The sequence below is a fragment of the Schistocerca serialis genome, chromosome 10 (assembly GCF_023864345.2).
Source record: "Schistocerca serialis cubense isolate TAMUIC-IGC-003099 chromosome 10, iqSchSeri2.2, whole genome shotgun sequence".
NCBI lineage: Eukaryota > Metazoa > Arthropoda > Insecta > Orthoptera > Acrididae > Schistocerca > Schistocerca serialis.
The window spans coordinates 25,329,040-25,351,638 of NC_064647.1; positions in this window are offsets into that span (position 1 = coordinate 25,329,040).

Below are 22,599 nucleotides of genomic sequence, written 5' to 3' on the forward strand. Positions count from 1 at the left end.
CAAGGGATACAGTAAACCTGAAGTGAAGCATCGGATTCTTAAACTGGACACACAGGAGAGGTTAAAATCATAGAAAGTTAGAGTGACAGTCCTCTTGTACTTAAGTCGGCATTGTACCTTTTGTATTAAATTCGGTTGCAAACTCTGTGTTTCATCGTCAATAAGAAGGTCCAAGGGATACAGTAACACTGAAGTGAAGCATCGGAATCTAAAACTGGACTCACAGGAGAGGTTCAAATCATAGAAAGTGTGAGTGTCAGTCCGCTTGTACTTAAGTCGGCATTGTGCCTTTTGAATTTAATTGCGATGCAATTCCTGTGTTTCATCGCCAATAAGAAGGTGTAGGGTGTACAGTAAACCTGAAGTGAAGCATCGGAATCTAAAACTGGACTCACAGGAGAGGTTCAAATCATAGAAAGTTAGAGTGTCAGTCCTCTTGTACTTAAGACGGCATTGTGGCATTTGTATTAAATTGGGGTGCAATTTCTGTTTCATCGTCAATAAGAAGGTCCAAGGGATACAGTAAACCTGAAGTGAACCATCGGAATCTAAAACTGTACTCACAGGAGAGGTTCAAATCATAGAAAGTGAGAGTGTCGGTCCCTCTTGTACTTAAGTCGCCATTGTGATTTTTGTATTAAATTCGGATGCAATTTCTGTGTTTCATCGTCAATAAGAAGGTCCAAGGGATACAGTAAACCTGAAGTGAAGCATCGGAATCTTAAACTGCACTCACATTACAGGTTCAAAACATAGAAAGTTAGAGTGTCAGTCCTCTTGTACTTAAGTCGGCATTGTACCTTTTGTATTAAATTCGGATGCAAACTCTGTGTTTCATCGTCAGTCAGAAGGTCCAAGGGATACAGCAAACCTGAAGTGAAGCATCGGAATCTAAAACTGGACTCACAGGAGAGGTTCAAATCATAGAAAGTGTGAGTGTCAGTCCTCTTGTACTTAAGTCGGCATTGTGCCTTTTGAATTTAATTCCTATGCAATTTCGGTGTTTCATCGTCAATAAGAAGGTGCAAGGTATACAGTAAACCTGAAGTGAAGCATCGGAATCTGAAACTGGACTCACAGGAAAGGTTCAAAACATAGAAAGTGAGAGTATCAGTCCTTTTGCACTTAAGTCGCCATTGTGCCTTTTGTATTACATTCGGATGCAGTATCTGTGTTTCATCGTCAATAAGAAGATCCAAGCGATACAGTAAACCTGAAGTGAAGCATCGGAATCTAAAACTGGACTCACAGGAGAGGTTCAAATCATAGAAACTTAGAGTGTCAGTCCTCTTCTACTTAAGTCGGCATTGTGCCTTTTGTATTAAATTCGGATGCATACTCTGTGTTTCTTCTTCAATAAGAAGGTCCAAGGGATACAGTAAACCTGAAGTGAAGCATCGGAATCTAAAACTGGACTCACAGGAGAGGATCAAATAATAGAATGTTACAGTGTCGGTCCTCTTGTACTTAAGTCGGCATAGTGATTTTTGAATTTAATTCAGATGCAATTTCTGTGTTTCATCGTCAATAAGAAGATCCAAGGGATACAGTAAACCTGAAGTTGAGCATCGGAATCTAAAACTGGACTCACCGGAGAGGTTCAAATCATAGAAAGTTAGAGTGTCAGTCCTCTTTTACTTAAGTCGGCATTGTGCGTTTTGAATTTAATTCCGATGCAATTTCTGTGTTTCATCGTCAATAAGAAGGTCCAAGGGATACAGTAAATCTGAAGTGAAGCATCGGAATCTAAAACTGCACTCACAGGAGAGGTTCAAATCATAGAAAGTGAGAGTGTCAGTCCTCTTGTACTTATGTCGGCTTTGTGCCATTTGTATTAAATTCGGATGCAATTCCTGTGTTTCATCGTCAATAAGAAAGTCCAAGGGAAAGAGTCAACCAGAAGTGAACCATCGGAATCTAAAACTGGACTCACAGGAGAGGTTCAAATCATAGACAGTGAGAGTATCTGTCCTCTTTTACTTAAGTCGGCATTGTGCCTTTTGTATTTAATTCCGTTGCAATTTCTGTGTTTCATCGTCAATAAGAAGGTCCAAGGGAGACAGTAAACCTGAAGTGAAGCGTCGGAATGTAAAAGTGGACTCACAGGAGAGGTTCAAATCATAGAAAGTTAGAGTGTCAGTCCAATTGTACTTAAGTCGGCATTGTGCCTTTTGTATTAAATTCGGATGCAAACTCTGTGTTTCATCGTCAGTAAGAAGGTCCAAGGGATACAGTAAACCTGAAGTGAAGCATCAGAATCTTAAACTGGACTCACAGGAGAGGTTCAAATCATAGAAAATGAGAGTGTCAGTCCTCTTGTACTTAAGTCGGCATTGTGCCATTTGTATTAACTTCGGGTGCAATTTCAGTGTTCTATCGTCAATAAGAAGGTCCAAGGGATACAGTAAACCTGAAGTGAAGCATCGGAATTTAAAACTGGACTCACAGGAGACGTTCGAATCATAGAAAGTGAGAGTGTCAGTCCTGTTTAACTTAAGTCGACATTGTGCCTTTTGAATTTAATTCAATTGCAATTTGTGTGTTTCATCGTCAATAAGAATTTCCATGGGATACAGTAAACCTGAAGTGAAGCATCGGAATCTAAAACTGGACTCACAGGAGAGGTTTAAATCATAGAAAGTGAGAGTGTCAGTCCTCTTGTACTTATGTCGGCATTGTGGCATTTGTATTAAATTCAGATGCAATTTCTGTGTTTCATCGTCAATAAGAAGGACCAAGGGATACAGTAAACCTGAAGTGAAGCATCGGAATCTAAATCTAGACTCGCAGGAGAGGTTCAAATCATAGAGAGTTAGAGTGTCACTCTTCTTGTACTTGAGTTGGTATTGTGCCTGTTGTATTAAATTAGGGTGCAATTTCTGTGTTTCATCGTCAATACGAAGCTCCAAGGGATACAGTAAAACCTGAAGTGAAGCATCAGAATCTAAAACTGGACTCATAGGAGAGGTTCAAATCATAGAAAGTTCGAGTGTCAGTCCTCTTTTACTTAAGTCGGCATTGTGCCTTTTGTATTAAATTCCGATGCAATTTCTGTGTTTTATCGTGAATCAGAAAGTGCAAGGTATACAGTAAACCTAAAGTGAAGCATCGGAATCTGAAACTGGACCCACAGGAGAGGTTCAAATCATAGAAAGAGAGAGTGTCAGTCCTCTTGTACTTAAGTCGCCATTGTGCCTCTTGTATTACATTCGGATGCAATTTCTGTGTTTCATCGTCAATAAGAAGGTCCAAGGGATACAGTAAACCTGAAGTGAAGCATCAGAATCTAAAACTGGACTCATAGGAGAGGTTCAAATCATAGAAAGTTAGAGTGTCAGTCCTCTTTTACTTAAGTCGGCATTGTGCCTTTTGTATTAAATTCCGATGCAATTTCTGTGTTTCATCGTCAATCAGAAAGTGCAAGGTATACAGTAAACCTAAAGTGAAGCATCGGAATCGGAAACTGGAGCCACAGGAGAGGTTCAAATCATAGAAAGAGAGAGTGTCAGTCCTCTTGTACTTAAGTCGCCATTGTGCCTCTTGTATTACATTCGGATGCAATTTCTGTGTTTCATCGTCAATAAGAAGGTCCAAGGGATACAGTAAACCTGAAGTGAAGCATCGAAATCTAAAACTGGACTTACAGGAGAGGTTCAAATGATAGAAAGTGAGAGTGTCAGTCCTCTTGTACTTGAGTCGCCATTGTGATTTTTGTATTAAATTCGGAAGCAATTTCTGTGTTTCGTCGTCAATAAGAAGGTCCAAGGGATACAGTAAACCTGAAGTGAAGCATCGGTTTCTTAAGCTGGACACACAGGAGAGGTTAAAATCATAGAAAGTTAGAGTGACAGTCCTCTTGTACTTAAGTCGGCATTGTACCATTTGTATTAAATTCGGATGCAAACTCCGTGTTTCATCGTCATTAAGAAGGTCCAAGGGATACAGTAACACTGAAGTGAAGCATCGGAATCTAAAACTGGACTCACAGGAGAGGTTCAAATCATAGAAAGTGAGAGTGTCAGTCCTCTTGTACTTAAGCCGCCATTGTGATTTTTGTATTAAATTCTGATGCAATTTCTGTGTTTCATCGTCAATAAGAAGATCCAAGCGATATAGTAAACCTGAAGTGAAGCATCGGAATCTTAAACTGGACTCACAGGAGAGGTTTAAATCATAGAAATTTAGAGTGTCTGTCCTCTTGTACTTAAGTCGGCATTGTACCTTTTGTATTAAATTCGGTTGCAAACTCTGTGTTTCATCGTCAATAAGAAGGTCCAAGGGATACAGAAAACCTGAAGTGAATCATCGGAATCTAAAACTGGACTCACAGGAGAGGTTCAAATCAGAGAAAGTGAGAGTGTCAGTCCTCTTTACTTAAGTCAGCATTGTGCCTTTTGAATTTAATTCCGATGCAATTTCTGTGTTTCATCGTCAATAAGAAGGTGCAAGGTATACAGTAAACCTGAAGTGAAGCATCGGAATCTAAAACCGGACTAACAGGAGAGTTTCAAATCATAGAAAGTGAGAGTCTCAGTCCTCTTCTACTTAGGTCGGCATTGTGCCTTTTGAATTTAATTCCGATGCAATATCTGTGTTTCATCGTCAATAAGAAGGTCCAAGGGATACAGTAAACCTGAAGTGAAGCATCGGAATCTAAAACTGTACTCACAGGAGAGATTGAAATCATAGATAGTTAGAGTGTCACTCCTCTTGTACATAAGTCGGTATTGTGCCTTTTGTATTAAATTCGGATGCAATTTCTGTGTTTCATTATCAATAAGAAGGTCCAAGGGATACAGTATACCTGAAGTGAAGCATCGTAATCTAAAACTGGACTCACAGGAGAGGTTCAAATCATAGAAAGTTAGAGTGTCAGTCCTCTATTACTTAAGCCAGCATTGTGCCTTTTGTATTAAATTCGGATGCAAACTCTGTGTTTCATCTTCATAAGAAGGTCCAAGGGATACAGTAAACTTGAAGTGAAGCATCGGAATCTAAAACTGAACTCACAGGAGAGGATGAAATCATAGAATGTTAAAGTGTCAGTCCTCTTATACTTAAGTCGGTATTGTGATTTCTGAATTTATTTCAGAAGCAATTTCTGTGTTTCATCGTCAATAAGAAGGTCCAAGGGATACAGTATACCTGAAGTGAAGCATCGGAATCTAAAACTGGACTCACAGGAGAGGTTCAAATCATAGAATGTTACAGTGTCAGTCCTCTTGTACCAAGTTGGTATTGTGCCATTTGTATTAAATTCGGATGCAATTTCTGTGTTTCATCGTCAATAAGAAGGTCCAAGGGATACAGTAAACCTGAAGTGAACCATCGGAATCTAAAACTGGACTCACAGGAGAGGATCAAATCATAGAATGTTACAGTGTCAGTCCTCTTGTACTTAAGTCGGCATTGTGCCTTTGGAAATTAAATCCGAAGCAATTTCTGTGTTTCATCGTCAATAAGAAGGTACAAGGTATACAGTAAACCTGAAGTGAAGCATCGGAATCTTAAACTGGACTCACAGGAGAGGTTTAAATCATAGAAATTTAGAGTGTCTGTCCTCTTGTACTTAAGTCGGCATTGTACCTTTTGTATTAAATTCGGTTGCAAACTCTGTGTTTCATCGTCAATAAGAAGGTCCAAGGGATACAGAAAACCTGAAGTGAATCATCGGAATCTAAAACTGGACTCACAGGAGAGGTTCAAATCAGAGAAAGTGAGAGTGTCAGTCCTCTTTACTTAAGTCAGCATTGTGCCTTTTGAATTTAATTCCGATGCAATTTCTGTGTTTCATCGTCAATAAGAAGGTGCAAGGTATACAGTAAACCTGAAGTGAAGCATCGGAATCTAAAACCGGACTAACAGGAGAGTTTCAAATCATAGAAAGTGAGAGTCTCAGTCCTCTTCTACTTAGGTCGGCATTGTGCCTTTTGAATTTAATTCCGATGCAATATCTGTGTTTCATCGTCAATAAGAAGGTCCAAGGGATACAGTAAACCTGAAGTGAAGCATCGGAATCTAAAACTGTACTCACAGGAGAGATTCAAATCATAGATAGTTAGAGTGTCACTCCTCTTGTACATAAGTCGGTATTGTGCCTTTTGTATTAAATTCGGATGCAATTTCTGTGTTTCATTATCAATAAGAAGGTCCAAGGGATACAGTATACCTGAAGTGAAGCATCGTAATCTAAAACTGGACTCACAGGAGAGGTTCAAATCATAGAAAGTTAGAGTGTCAGTCCTCTTTTACTTAAGCCAGCATTGTGCCTTTTGTATTAAATTCGGATGCAAACTCTGTGTTTCATCTTCATAAGAAGGTCCAAGGGATACAGTAAACTTGAAGTGAAGCATCGGAATCTAAAACTGAACTCACAGGAGAGGATGAAATCATAGAATGTTAAAGTGTCAGTCCTCTTATACTTAAGTCGGTATTGTGATTTCTGAATTTATTTCAGAAGCAATTTCTGTGTTTCATCGTCAATAAGAAGGTCCAAGGGATACAGTATACCTGAAGTGAAGCATCGGAATCTAAAACTGGACTCACAGGAGAGGTTCAAATCATAGAATGTTACAGTGTCAGTCCTCTTGTACCAAGTTGGTATTGTGCCATTTGTATTAAATTCGGATGCAATTTCTGTGTTTCATCGTCAATAAGAAGGTCCAAGGGATACAGTAAACCTGAAGTGAACCATCGGAATCTAAAACTGGACGCACAGGAGAGGATCAAATCATAGAATGTTACAGTGTCAGTCCTCTTGTACTTAAGTCGGCATTGTGCCTTTGGAAATTAATTCCGATGCAATTTCTGTGTTTCATCGTCAATAAGAAGGTACAAGGTATACAGTAAACCTGAAGTGAAGCATCGGAATCTGAAACTGGACTCACAGGAAAGGTTCAAATCATAGAAAGTGAGAGTGTCAGTCCTCTTGCACTTAAGTCGCCATTGTGCCTTTTGTATTACATTCGGATGCAGTATCTGTGTTTCATCGTCAATAAGAAGATCCAAGGGATACAGTAAACCTCAAGTGAAGCATCGGAATCTAAAACTGGACTCACAGGAGAGGTTCAAATCATAGAAACTTAGATTGTCAGTCCTCTTGTACTTAAGTCGGCATTGTGCCTTTTGTATTAAATTCGGATGCATACTCTGTGTTTCACCTTCAATAAGAAGGTCCAAGGGATACAGTAAACCTGAAGTGAAGCATCGGAATCAAAAACTGGACCCACAGGAGAGGATCAAATAATAGAATGTTACAGTGTCAGTCCTCTTGTACTTAAGTCGGCATAGTGATTTTTGAATTTAATTCAGATGCAATTTCTGTGTTTCATCGTCAATAAGAAGATCCAAGGGATACAGTAAACCTGAAGTTGAGCATCGGAATCTAAAACTGGACTCACAGGAGAGGTTCAGATCATAGAAAGTTAGAGTGTCAGTCCTCTTTTACTTAAGTCGGCATTGTGCGTTTTGAATTTAATTCCGATGCAATTTCTGTGTTTCATCGTCAATAAGAAGGTCCAAGGGATACAGTAAATCTGAAGTGAAGCATCGGAATCTAAAACTGCACTCATAGGAGAGGTTCAAATCATAGAAAGTGAGAGTGTCAGTCCTCTTGTACTTATGTCGGCTTGGTGCCATTTGTATTAAATTCGGGTGCAATTTCTGTGTTTCATCATCAATAAGAAGGTCCAAGGGATACAGTAAACCTGAAGTGAAGCATCGGAATCTAAAACAGGACTCACAGGAAAGGTTCAAATCACTGAAAGTGAAAGTGTCAGTCCTCTTGTACTTAAGTCGGCGTTGTGGCAATTGTATTAAATTCGGATGCAATTCCTGTGTTTCATCGTCAATAAGAAAGTCCAAGGGAAAGAGTCAACCAGAAGTGAACCATCGGAATTTAAAACTGGACTCACAGGAGAGGTTCAAATCATAGACAGTGAGAGTATCAGTCCTCTTTTACTTAAGTCGGCATTGTGCCTTTTGTATTTAATTCCGATGCAATTTCTGTGTTTCTTCGTCAATAAGAAGGTCCAAGGGATACAGTAAACCTGAAGTGAAGCGTCGGAATGTAAAACTGGACTCACAGGAGAGGTTCAAATCATAGAAAGTTAGAGTGTCAGTCCAAGTGTACTTAAGTCGACTTTGTGCCTTTTGTATTAAATTCGGATGCAAACTCTGTGTTTCATCGTCAGTAAGGAGGTCCAAGGGATACAGTAAACCTGAAGTGAAGCATCAGAATCTTAAACTGGACTCACAGGAGAGGTTCAAATCATAGAAAATGAGAGTGTCAGTCCTCTTGTACTTAAGTCGGCATTGTGCCATTTGTATTAACTTCGGGTGCAATTTCAGTGTTCTATCGTCAATAAGAAGGTCCATGGATACAGTAAACCTGAAGTGAAGCATCGGAATTTAAAACTGGACTCACAGGAGACGTTCGAATCATAGAAAGTGAGAGTGTCAGTCCTGTTTTACTTAAGTCTACATTGTGCCTTTTGAATTTAATTCAATTGCAATTTGTGTGTTTCATCGTCAATAAGAAATTCCATGGGATACAGTAAACCTGAAGTGAAGCATCGGAATCTAAAACTGGACTGACAGGAGAGGTTTAAATCATAGAAAGTGAGAGTTTTAGTCCTCTTGTACTTAAGTCGGCATTGTGGCATTTGTATTAAATTCAGATGCATTTTCTGTGTTTCATCGTCAATAAGAAGGTCCAAGGGATACAGTAAACCTGAAGTGAAGCATCGGAATCTAAATCTAGACTCGCAGGAGAGTTTCAAATCATAGAGATTTAGAGTGTCACTTCTCTTGTACTTGAGTTGGTATTGTTCCTGTTGTATTAAATTAGGGTGCAATTTCTGTGTTTCATCGTCAATACGAAGCTCCAAGGGATACAGTAAACCTGAAGTGAAGCATCAGAATCTAAAACTGGACTCACAGGAGAGGTTCGAATCATAGAAAGTTAGAATGTCAGTCCTCGTGTACTTTAGTCGGCATTGTGCTTTTCGTATTAACTTCGGATGCAATTTCTGTGTCTCATCGTCAATAAGAAGGTGCAAGGTATACAGTAAACCTGAAGTGAAGCATCGGAATCTAAAACTGGACTCACAGGAGAGGTTCAAATCATAGAAAATGAGAGTGTCAGTCCTCTTGTACTTAAGTCGGCATTGTGGCATTTGTATTAAATTCGGATGCAATTTCTGTGTTTCATCGTCAATAAGAAGGTCCTAAGGATACAGTAAACCTGAAGTGAAGCATCGGAATCTAAAACTGGACTCACAGGAGAGGTTCAAATCATAGAAAGTGAGAGTGTCAGTCCTCTTGTACTTAAGCCACCATTGTGATTTTTGTATTAAATTCTGATGCAATTTCTGTGTTTCATCGTCAATAAGAAGATCCAAGGGATACAGTAAACCTGAAGTGAAGCATCAGAATCTTAAACTGGACTCACAGGAGAGGTTTATATCATAGAAAGTTTGAGTGTCTGTCCTCTTGTACTTAAGTCGGCATTGTACCTTTTGTATTAAATTCGGTTGCAAACTCTGTGTTTCATCGTCAATAAGAGGGTCCAAGGGATACAGAAAACATGAAGTGAATCATCGGAATCTAAAACTGGACTCACAGGAGAGGTTCAAATCAGAGAAAGTGAGAGTGTCAGTCCTCTTTACTTAAGTCGGCATTGTGCCTTTTGAATTTAATTCCGATGCAATTTCTGTGTTTCATCGTCAATAAGAGGGTGCAAGGTATACAGTAAACCTGAAGTGAACCATCGGAATCTAAAACTGGACTCACAGGAGAGGTTCAAATCATAGAAAGTGAGAGTGTCGGTCCCTCTTGTACTTAATTCGCCATTGTGATTTTTGTATTAAATTCGGATGCTATTTCTGTGTTTCATCGTCAATAAGAAGGTCCAAGGGATACAGTAAACCTGGAGTGAAGCATCGGAATCTTAAACTGCACTCACATTACAGGTTCAAAACATAGAAAGTTAGAGTGTCAGTCTTCTTGTACTTAAGTCGGCATTGTACCTTTTGTATTAAATTCGGATGCAAACTCTGTGTTTCATCGTCAGTAAGAAGGTCCAAGGGATACAGCAAACCTGAAGTGAAGCATCGGAATCTAAAACTGGACTCACAGGAGAGGTTCAAATCATAGAAAGTGTGAGTGTCAGTCCTCTTGTACTTAAGTCGGCATTGTGCCTTTTGAATTTAATTCCTATGCAATTTCGGTGTTTCATCGTCAGTAAGAAGGTGCATGGTATACAGTAAACCTGAAGTGAACCATCGGAATCTAAAACTGGACTCACAGGAGAGGTTCAAATAATAGAAAGTGAGAGTGTCAGTCCTCTTCTACTTAGGTCGGCATTGTGCCTTTTGAATTAAATTCCGATGCAATTTCTGTGTTTCATCGTCAATAAGTAGGTCCAAGGGATACAGTAAACATGAAGTGAAGCATCGGAATCTTAAACTGGACTCACAGGAGAGATTCAAATCATAGAAAGTTAAAGTGTCACTCCTCTTGTACATAAGTCGGTATTGTGCCTTTTGTATTAAATTCGGATGCAATTTCTGTGTTTCATCGTCAATAAGAAGGTCCAAGGGATACAGTAAACCTGAAGTGAAGCATCGAAATCTTAAACTGGACTCACAGGAGGGGTTCAAATCATAGAAAGTTAGAGTGTCATTACTCTTGTACTTAAGACGGTATTGTGCCTTTTGTATTAAATTCGGATGCAAACTCTGTGTTTCATCGTCAATAAGAAGGTCCAAGGGATATAGTAAACCTGAAGTGATGCATCGGAATCTAACACTGGACTCACAGAAGAGTTTCAAATCATAGAAAATGAGAGTGTCAGTCCTCTTGCACTTAAGTCGCAATTGTGTTTTTTGTATTAAATTAGGATGCAATTTCTGTGTTTCATCGTCAATAAGAAGGTCCTAGGGATGCAGTAAACGTGTAGTGAAGCATCGGAATCTAAAACTGGACCCACAGGAGAGGTTCAAATCAGAGAAAGTTAGAGTGTCAGTCGTCTTGTACTTAAGTCGGCATTGAACCTTTTGTATTAAATTCGGATGCAATCACTGTGTTTCATCGTCAATAAGAAGGTCCAAGGGATACAGTAAACCTGAAGTGAAGCTTCGGAATCTAAAACTGGACTCACAGGAGAGGTTCTAATCATAGAAAGTGAGAGTGTCAGTCCTCTTGTACTTAAGTCGGCACTGTGCCTTTTGAATTTAATTCCGATGCAAATTCTGTGTTTCATCGTCAATAAGAAGGTCCAAGGGATACAGTAAACCTGAAGTGAAGCATCGGAATCTGAAACTGGACTCACAGGAAAGGTTCAAATCATTGAAAGTGAGAGTGTCAGTCCTCTTGTACTCGATTCGCCATTGTGCCTTTTGTATTAAATTCGGATCCAATTTCTGTGTTTCATCGTCAATAAGAAGGTCCAAGGTATACAGTAAACCTGAAGTGAAGCATCGGAATCTAAAACTGGACTTGCAGGAGAGGTTCAAATCATAGAATGTTAGAGTGTCAGTCCTCTTTTACTTAAGTTGGCATTGTGCCTTTTGTATTAAATTCGGATGAAATTACTGTGTTTCATCGTCAATAAAAAAGTCCAAGGGATACAGTAAACCTGAAGTGAAGCATCAGAATCTAAAACGGGACTCACAGGAGAGGTTCAAATCATAGAAAGAGAGAGTGTCAGTCCTCTTGAACTTAAGGCGCCATTGTGCCTTTTGTATTAAATTCGGATGCAAACTCTGTGTTTCATCGTCAATATGAAGGTCCAAGGGATACAGTAAACCTGAAGTGAAGCATCAGAATCTAAAACTGGACTCACAGGAGAGGTTCAAATCATAGAATGTGAGTGTGTCAGTCCTCTTGTACTTAAGTCGGCATTGTGCTTTTTGAATTTAATTCCGATGCAATTTCTGTGTTACATCGTCAATAACAAGGTGCAAGGTATACAGTAAACCTGAAGTGAAGCATCGGACTCTGAAACTAGACTCACAGGAGAGGTTCAAATCATTGAAAGTAAGAGTGTCAGTCCTCTTATTTTTAAGTCGCCATTGTACCTTTTGTATTAAATTCGGATCCAATTTCTGTGTCTCATCGTCAATAAGAAGGTCCAAGGGATAGAGTAAACCTGAAGTGAAGCATCGGAATCTAAAACTGGACTCACAGGAGGGGTTCAAATCATAGAAAGTTAGAGTGTCATTACTCTTGTACTTAAGTCGGCATTGTGCCTTTTGTATTAAATTCGGATGCAAACTCTGTGTTTCATCGTCAATAAGAAGGTCCAAGGGATACAGTAAACCTTAAGGGAAACATCGGAATCTAAAACTGGACTCACTGGACTTGTTCAAATCATAGAAAGTTAGAGTGTCAGTCCTCTTTTACTTAGGTCGGCATTGTGCCTTTTGTATTAAATTCCGATGCAATTTCTGTGTTTCATCGTCAATCAGAAGGAGCAAGGTATACAGTAAACCTGAAGTGAAGCATCGGAATCTAAACCTGGACTCACAGGAGAGGTTCAAATCATAGAAAGTGAGAGTGTCAGTCCTGTTGTACTTAAGTCGGCATTGTGCCATTTGCATTAAATTTGGATAAAATTTTTGTGTTTCAACGTCAAACAGATAGTCAAAGGTATACAGTAAACCTGAAGTGAAGCATCGGAATCAAAAACTGGACATACAGGAGAGGTTCAAATCATAGAAAGTTAGAGTGTCAAACCTCTTGTACTTAAGTCGGTATTGTGGCATTTGTATTAAATTCGGATGCAATTTCTGTGTTTCATCGTCAATAAGAAGGTCCAAGGGATACAGTAAACCTGAAGTGAAGCATCGAAATCTTAAACTGGACTCACAGGAGGGGTTCAAATCATAGAAAGTTAGAGTGTCATTACTCTTGTACTTAAGACGGTATTGTGCCTTTTGTATTAAATTCGGATGCAAACTCTGTGTTTCATCGTCAATAAGAAGGTGCAAGGTATACAGTAAACCTGGAGTGAAGCATCGGAATTTAAAACCGGACTCACAGGAGAGGTTCAAATCATAGAAAGGTAGAGTGTTTGTCCTCTTTTACTTAAGTCGGCAATGTGCCTTTTGTATTAATTTCCGATGCAATTTCTATGTTTCATCATCAATAAGAAGGTGCAAGGGATACAGTAAACCTGGAGTGAAGCATCGGAATTTAAAACCGGACTCACAGGAGAGGTTCAAATCATAGAAAGAGAGAGTGTCACTCCTCTTGTACTTAGGTCGGTATTGTGCCTTTTGTATTAAATTTGGATGCAATTTCTGTGTTTTATCGTCAATAAGAAGGTCCAAGGTATACAGTAAACCTGAAGTGAAGCATCGGAATCTATAACTGGACTTACAGGAGAGGTTCAATGTATAGAATGTTAGAGTGTCAGTCCTCTTTTACTTAAGTCGGCATTGTGCCTTTTGTATTAAATTCGGATGAAATTACTGTGTTTCATCGTCAATAAAAAGGTCCAAGGGATACAGTAAACCTGAAGTGAAGCATCAGAATCTAAAACTGGACTCACAGGAGAGGTTCAAATCATAGAAAGAGAGAGTGTCAGCCCTCTTGAACTTAAGTCGCCATTGTGCCTTTTGTATTAAATTCGGATGCAAACTCTGTGTTTCATCGTCAATAAGAAGGTCCAAGGGATACAGTAAACCTGAAGTGAAGCATCGGAATCTAAAACTGGACTCACAGGAGAGGTTCAAATCATCGAATGTGAGAGTGTCAGTCCACTTGTACTTAAGTCGGCATTGTGCCTTTTGAATTTAATTCCGATGCAATTTCTGTGTTTCATCGTCAATAACAAGGTGCAAGGTATACAGTAAACCTGAAGTGAAGCATCGGACTCTGAAACTGGACTCACAGGAGAGGTTCAAATCATTGAAAGTAAGAGTGTCAGTCCTCTTGTACTTCAGTCGCCATTGTGCCTTTTGTATTATATTCGGATCCAATTTCTGTGTCTCATCGTCAATAAGAAGGTCCAAGGGATACAGTAAACCTGAAGTGAAGCATCGGAATCTAAAACTGGACTCACAGGAGGGGTTCAAATCATAGAAAGTAAGAGTGTCGTTACTCTTGTAGTTAAGTCGGCATTGTGCCTTTTGGATTAAATTCGGATGCAAACTCTGTGTTTCATCGTCAATAAGAAGGTCCAAGGGATACAGTAAACCTGAATTGGAGCATCGGATTCTTAAACTGGACTCACAGGAGAGGTTCAAATCATAGAAAGTTAGTGTGTCAGTCCTCTTGTACTTAAGTCGGCATTGTACCTTTTGTATTAAATTCGGATGCAAACTCTGTCTTTCATCGTCAATAAGAAGGTCCAAGGGATATAGTAAACCTAAAGTGAAGCATCGGATTCTTAAACTGGACTCACAGGAGAGGGTCAAATCATAGAATGTTATAGTGTCAGTCCTCTTGTACTTAAGTCGGCATTGTGAATTTTGAATTTAATTCCGATGCAATTTCTGTGTTTCATTGACAATAAGTAGGTCTAAGTGATACAGTAAACCTGAAGTTAAGCATCGGAATCTAAAACTGGACTCACAGGAGAGGTTAAAATCATAGAAAGTGAGAGTGTCACTCCTCTTTTACTTAAGTCGGCATTGTGAGTTTCGAATTTAATTCCCATGCAATTTCGGTGTTTCATCGTCAATAAGAATGTCCAAGGGAAACAGTAAACCTGAAGTGAAGCATCGGAATCTGAAACTGGACTCACAGGAGAGGTTCAAATCATAGAAAGTGCGAGTGTCAGTCCTCTTTTACTTAAGTCGGCATTGTGAGTTTCGAATTTAATTCCGATGCAATTTCTGTGTTTCATCGTCAATAAGAAGGTCCAAGGGATACAGCAAACGTGAAGTGAAGCATCGGAATCTAAAACTGGACTCACAGGAGAGGTTCAAATCATAGAAAGTGAGAGTGTCACTCCTCTTGTACTTGAGTCGGTATTGTGCCTTTTGTAATAAATTCGGGAGCAATTTCTGTGTTTCATCGTCAATAAAAAGGTCCAAGGGATACAGTAACCTGAAGCGAGCATCGGAATCTAGAACTGCACTCACAGGAGAGGTTCTAATCATAGATATTTCGAATGTCAGTCCTCCTGTACTTTTGTCGGCATTGTGCCTTTTGTATTAAATTCGTATGCAATTTCTGTGTTTCATCGTCAATAAGAAGGTGAAAGGTATACAGTAAACCTGAAGTGAAGCACCGGAATCTAAAACTGGACTCACAGGAGAGGTTCAAATCATAGACAGTGAGAGTGTCAGTCCTCTTGTAATTAAGTCGGCATTGTGGCATTTGTATTAAATTCGGGTGCTATGTCTGTGTTTCATCGTCAATAAGACGGTCCAAGGGATACAGTAAACCTGAAGTGAAGCATAGGAATCTAAAACTGGACTCACAGGAGAGGTTCAAATCATAGAAAGTGAGAGTGTCGGTCATCTTGTACTTAGGTCGGCATTGTACCTTTTGTATTAAATTCGGTTGCAAACTCTGTGTTTCTTCGTCAGTAAGAAGGTCCAAGGGATACATCAAACCTGCAGTCAAGCATCCGAATCTAAAACTGGACTCACAGAAGTGGTTCACATCATAGAAAGTGAGAGTGTCAGTCCTGTTGTACTTAAGCCGGCATTGAACATTTTGAATTTATTTCCGATGCAATCTCTGTGTTTCATCGACAATAAGAAGGTGCAAGGTATACAGTAAACCTGAAGTGAAGCATTGGAATCTAAAACTGGACTCATAGGAGAGGTTAAAATAATAGAAAGTGAGAGTGTCAGTCCTCTTCTACTTAGGTCGGCATTGTGCCTTTTGTATTACATTCCGATGCAATTTCTGTGTTTCATCGACAATAAGTAGGTCCAAGGGATACAGTAAAAATGAAGTGAAGCATCGGAATCTAATACTGGCCTCACAGGAGAGATTCATATCATAGAAAGTTAAAGTGTCACTCCTCTTGTACTTAAGTCGGTATTGTGCCTTTTGTATTAAATTCGGATGCAATTTCTGTGTTTCATCGTCAATAAGAAGGTCCAAGGGATACAGTAAACCTTAATTGAAGCATCGGAATCTAAAACTGGACTCACTGGAGAGGTTTAAATCATAGAAAGTTTGAGTGTCAGTCCTCTTTTACTTAGGTCGGCATTGTGCATTTTGTATTAAATTCCGTTGCAATTTCTGTGTTTCATCGTCAATCAGACGGTGCAAGGTATACAGTAAACCTGAAGTGAAGCATCGGAATCTAAAACTGGACTCACAGGAGAGGTTCAAATCATAGAAAGTGAGAGTGTCAGTCCTCTTGGACTTAAGTCGCCATTGTGATTTTTGTATTAATTTCGGAAGCAATTTCTGTGTTTCATCGTCTATAAGATGGTCCAAGGGATACAGTATACCTGAAGTGAAGCATCGGATTCTTAGACTGGACTCACAGGAGACGATCAAATCATAGAAAGTTAGTGTGTCAGTCCTCTTGTACTTAAGTCGGCATTGTACGTTTTGTATTAAATTCGGATGCAAACTCTGTGTTTCATCGTCAATAAGAAGGTCGAAGGGATACAGTAAACCTAAAGTGCAGCATCGTAATCTAAAACTGGACTCACAGGAGAGGTTCAAATCATAGAAAGATATAGTGTCAGTCCTCTTTTACTTAAGTCGGCTTTGTGCCTTTTGTATTAAATTCGGATGCAAACTCTGTGTTTCATCGGCAATAAGAAGGTCAAAGTGATACATTAAACCTGAAGTGAAGCATCGGATTCTCAAACTGGACTCACAGGAGAGGTTCAAATCATAGAAAGTTAGTGTGTCAGTCCTCTTGTACTTAAGTCGGCATTGTAACTTTTGTATTAAATTCGGATGCAAACTCTGTGTTTCATCGTCAATAAGAAGGTCCAAGGGATACAGTAAACCTGAAGTGAAGCATCAGAATCTAAAACTGGACTCACAGGAGAGGTTCAAATCATAGAAACTGAGAGTGTCAGTCCTCTTGTACTTAAGTCGCCATTGTGATTTTTGTATGAAATTCGGAAGCAATTTCTGTGTTTCATCGTCAATAAGATGGTCCAAGGGATACAGTAAACCTGAAGTGAAGCATCGGATTATTAAACTGGACTCACAGGAGAGGTTCAAATCATAGAAATTTAGTGAGTCAGTCCTCTTGTAATTAAGTCGGCATTGTGCCTTTTGAATTTAATTCCGATGCAATTTACGTGTTTCATCGTCAATAAGAAGGTCCAAGGGATACGGTAAACCTGAAGTGAAGCATCGGAATCTAAAACTGGACTCACAGGAGAGGTTCAAATCATAGAAAGTGAAAGTGTCAGTCCTTTTGTACTTCAGTCGGCATTGTGCCATTTGTATTAAATTCAGGTGCAATGTCAGTGCTTCATCGTCAATAAGAAGGTCCAAGGGATACAGTAAACCTGAAGTGAAGCATCGGAATCTAAAACTGGACTCACAGAAGTGGTTCAAATCATAGAAAGTGAGAGTGTCAGTCCTGTTGTACTTAAGCCGACATTGAGCATTTTGAATTTATTTCCGATGCAATTTCTGTGTTTCATCGACAATAAGAAGGTGCAAGGTATACAGTAAATCTGAAGTGAAGCATCGGAATCTAAAACTGGACTCATAGGAGAGGTTCAAATAATAGAAAGTGAGAGTGTCAGTCCTCTTCTACTTAGGTCGGCATTGTGCCTTTTGAATTACATTCCGATGCAATTTCTGTGTTTCATCGACAATAAGTAGGTCCAAGGGATACAGTAAACATGAAGTGAAGCATCGGAATCTAAAACTGGCCTCACAGGAGAGATTCATATCATAGAAAGTTAAAGTGTCACTCCTCTTATACTTAAGTCGGTATTGTGCCTTTTGTAATTAATTCGGATGCAATTTCTGTGTTTCATCGTCAATAAGAAGGTCCAAGGGATACAGTAAACCTTAAGTGAAGCATCGGAATCTAAAACTGGACTCACTGGAGAGGTATAAATCATAGAAAGTTAGAGTGTCAGTCCTCTTTTACTTAGGTCGGCATTGTGCATTTTGTATTAAATTCCGTTGCAATTTCTGTGTTTCATCGTCAATCAGAAGGTGCCAGGTATACAGTAAACCTGAAGTGAAGCATCGGAATCTAAATTGGACTCACAGGAGAGGTTCAAATCATAGAATGTTATAGTGTCAGTCCTCTTGTACTTAAGTCGGCATTGTGCCTTTTGTATTAAATTCGGATCCAATTACTGTGTTTCATCGTCAATAAGAAGGTCCAAGGGATACAGTAAACCTGAAGTGAAACATCGGAATCTAAAACTGGACTCACAGGAGAAGTTCAAATCATAGAAAGTGAGAGTGTCAGTCCTCTTGGATTTAAGTCGCCATTGTGATTTTTGTATTAATTTCGGAAGCAATTTCTGTGTTTCATCGTCAATAAGATGGTTCAAGGGATACAGTAAACCTGAAGTGAAGTATCGGATTCTTGAACTGGACTCACAGGAGAGGATCAAATCATAGAAAGTTAGTGTGTCAGTCCTCTTGTACTTAAGTCGGCATTGTACCTTTTGTATTAAATTCGGATGCAAACTCTGTGTTTCATCGTCAATAAGAAGGTCCAAGGGATACAGTAAACCTAAAGTGCAGCATCGTAATCTAAAACTGGACTCACAGGAGAGGTTCAAATCATAGAAAGTTATAGTGTCAGTCCTCTTTTACTTAAGTCGGCATTGTGCCTTTTGTATTAAATTCGGATGCTAACTCTGTGTTTCATCGTCAATAAGAAGGTCCAAGGGATACAGTAAACCAGAAGTGAAGCATCGGAATCTAAAACTGGACTCACAGGAGAGGTTCAAATCATAGAATGTTATAGTGTCAGTCCTCTTGTACTTAAGTCGGCATTGTGATTTTTGAATTAAATTCCGATGCAATTTCTGTGTTTCATTGTCAATAAGTTGGTCTAAGTGATACAGTAAACCTGAAGTTATGTATCGGAATCTAAAACTGGACTCACAGGAGAGGTTCAAATCATAGAAAGTTAGAGTGTCAGTCCTCTTTTACTTAAGTCGGCATTGTGAGTTTCGAATTTAATTCCGATGCAATTTCTGTGTTTCATCGTCAATAAGAAGGTCCAAGGGATACAGTAAACGTGAAGTGAAGCATCGGAATCTGAAACTGGACTCACAGGAGAGTTTCAAATCATAGAAAGTGCGAGTGTCAGTCCTCTTTTACTTAAGTCGGCATTGTGAGTTTCGAATTTAATTCCGATGCAATTTCTTTGTTTCATCGTCAATAAGAAGGTCCAAGGGATACAGTAAACGTGAAGTGAAGCATCGGAATCTAATACTGGACTCACAGGAGAGGTTCAAATCATAGAAAGTGAGAGTGTCAGTCCTCTTGAACTTAAGTCGGCATTGTGCCTTTCGTATTAAATTCGGATCCAATTTCTGTGTCTCATCGTCAATAAGAAGGTCCAAGGGATACAGTAAACCTGAAGTGAAGCATCGGAATCTAACACTGGGGTCACAGGAGGGGTAGAAATCATAGAGAGTTAGAGTGTCATTACTCTTGTACTTAAGTCGGCATTGTGCCTTTTGGAATAAATTCGGATGCAAACTCTGTGTTTCATCGTCAATAAGAAGGTCCAAGGGATACAGTAAACCTGAAGTGAAGCATCGGAATATAAAACTGGACTCACAGGAGAGGTTCAAATCATAGAAAATGAGAGTGTCAGTCCTCTTGTACTTAAGTCGCCATTGTGATTTTTGTATTAAATTCGGAAGCAATTTCTGTGTTTCATCGTCAATAAGAAAGTCCAAGGGATACAGTAAACCTGAAGTGAAGCATCGGATTCTTAAACTGGACTCACAGGAGAGGATCATATCATAGAAAGTTAGTGTGTCAGTCCTCTTGTACTTAAGTCGGTATTGTACCTTTTGTATTAAATTCGGATCCAATTTCTGTGTCTCATCGTCAATAAGAAGGTCCAAGGGATACAGTAAACCTGAAGTGAAGCATCGGAATCTAACACTGGGATCACAGGAGGGGTTCATATCATAGAGAGTTAGAGTGTCATTACTCTTGTACTTAAGTCGGCATTGTGCCTTTTGGAATAAATTCGGATGCAAACTCTGTGTTTCATCGTCAATAAGAAGGTCCAAGGGATACAGTAAACCTGAAGTGGAGCATCGGAATATAAAACTGGACTCACAGGAGAGGTTCAAATCATAGAAAATGAGAGTGTCAGTCCTCTTGTACTTAAGTCGCCATTGTGTATTTTGTATTAAATTCGGAAGCAATTTCTGTGTTTCATCGTCAATAAGAAAGTCCAAGGGATACAGTAAACCTGAAGTGAAGCATCGGATCCTTAAACTGGACTCACAGGAGAAATTCAAATCATACAAAGTTAGAATGTCAGTCCTCTTGTACTTAAGTCGGCATTGTGCCTCTTGTATTAAATTCGCATCCAATTTCTGTGTTTCATCGTCAATAAGAAGGTCCAAGGAATACAGTAAACCTGAAGTGAAGCATCGGAATCTAAAACTGGACTCACAGGAGGGGTTCAAATCATAGAAAGTTAGAGTGTCAGTCCTCTTGTACTTATTTCGGCATTGTGCCTTTTGTATTAAATTCGGATGCAAACTCTGTGTTTCATCGTCAATCAGAAGGTCCAAGGGATTCAGTAAACCTGAAGTGAAGCATCGGAATCTAAAACTGGACTCACAGGAGAGGTTCAAATCATAGAAAGTGAGAGTGTCAGTCCTCTTTTACTTAAGTCATCATTGTGAGTTTCGAATTTAATTCCGATGCATTTTCTGTGTTTCATCGTCAATAAGAAGGTCCAAGGGATACAGTAAACCTGAAGTGAAGCATCGGAATCTAAAACTGGACTCACAGGAGAGGTTCAAATCATAGAAAGTGCGAGTGTCAGTCCTCTTTTACTTAAGTCGGCATTGTGAGTTTCGAATTTAATTCCGATGCAATTTCTGTGTTTCATCGTCAATAAGAAGGTCCAAGGGATACAGTAAACCTGAAGTGAAGCATCGGAATCTAAAACTGGACTCACAGGAGAGGTTCAAATCATAGAAAGTGCGAGTGTCAGTCCTCTTTACTTAAGTCGGCATTGTGAGTTTCGAATTTAATTCCGATGCAATTTCTGTGTTTCATCGTCTATAAGAAGGTCCAAGGGATACAGTAAACCTGAAGTGAAGCATCGGAATCCAAAACTGGACTCACAGGAGAGGTTCAAATCATAGAAAGTGAGAGTGTCAGACCTCTTGTACTTGAGTCGCCATTGTGCCTTTTGAATTTAATTCCGATGCAATTTCTGTGTTTCATCGTCAATAACAAGGTGCAAGGTATACAGTAAACCTGCAGTGAAGCATCGGAATCTGAAACTGGACTCACAGGAGAGGTTCAAATCATTTAAAGTGAGAGTGTCAGTCCTCTTGTACTTAAGTCGCCATTGTGCCTTTTGTATTAAATTCGGATCCAATTTCTGTGTCTCATCGTCAATAAGAAGGTCCAAGGGATACAGTAAACCTGAAGTGAAGCATCGGAATATAGAACTGGACTCACAGGAGGGGTTCAAATCATAGAAAGTTAGAGTGTCATTACTCTTGTACTTAAGTCGGCATTGTGCCTTTTGGATTAAATTCAGATGCAAACTCTGTGTTTCATCGTCAATAAGAAGGTCCAAGGGATACAGTAAACCTGAAGTGGAGCATCGGATTCTTAAACTGGACTCACAGGAGAGGTTCAAATCATAGAAAGTTAGTGTGTCAGTCCTCTTGTTCTTAAGTCGGCATTGCACCTTTTGTATTAATTTCGGATCCAATTTCTGTGTCTCATCGTCAATAAGAAGGTCCAAGGGATTCAGTAAACCTGAAGTGAAGCATCGGAATATAGAACTGGACTCACAGGAGGGGTTCAAATCATAGAAAGTTAGAGTGTCATTACTCTTGTACTTAAGTCGGCATTGTGCCTTTTGGATTAAATTCGGATGCAAACTCTGTGTTTCATCGTCAATAAGAAGGTCCAAGGGACACAGTAAACCTGAAGTGGAGCATCGGAATCTAAAACTGGACTCACAGGAGAGGTTCAAATCAAAGATAGTGAGAGTGTCAGTCCTCTTGTACTTAAGTCGGCATCGTGCCATTTGTATTAAATTCGGGTGCAATTTCTGTGTTTCATCGTCAATCAGAAGGTGCCAGGTATACAGTAAACCTGAAGTGAAGCATCGGAATCGAAACTGGACTCACAGGAGAGGTTCAAATCATAGAATGTTATAGTGTCAGTCCTCTTTTACTTAAGTCGGCATTGTGCCTTTTGTATTAAATTCGGATCCAATTTCTGTGTTTCATCGTCAATAAGAAGGTCCAAGGGATACAGTAAACCTGAAGTGAAACATCGGAATCTAAAACTGGACTCACAGGAGAGGTTCAAATCATAGAAAGTGAGAGTGTCAGTCCTCTTGTACTTAAGTCGGCATTGTGCCTTTTGTATTAAATTCGGATCCAATTTCTGTGTTTCATCGTCAATAAGAAGGTCCAAGGGATACATTAAACCTGAAGTGAAACATCGGAATCT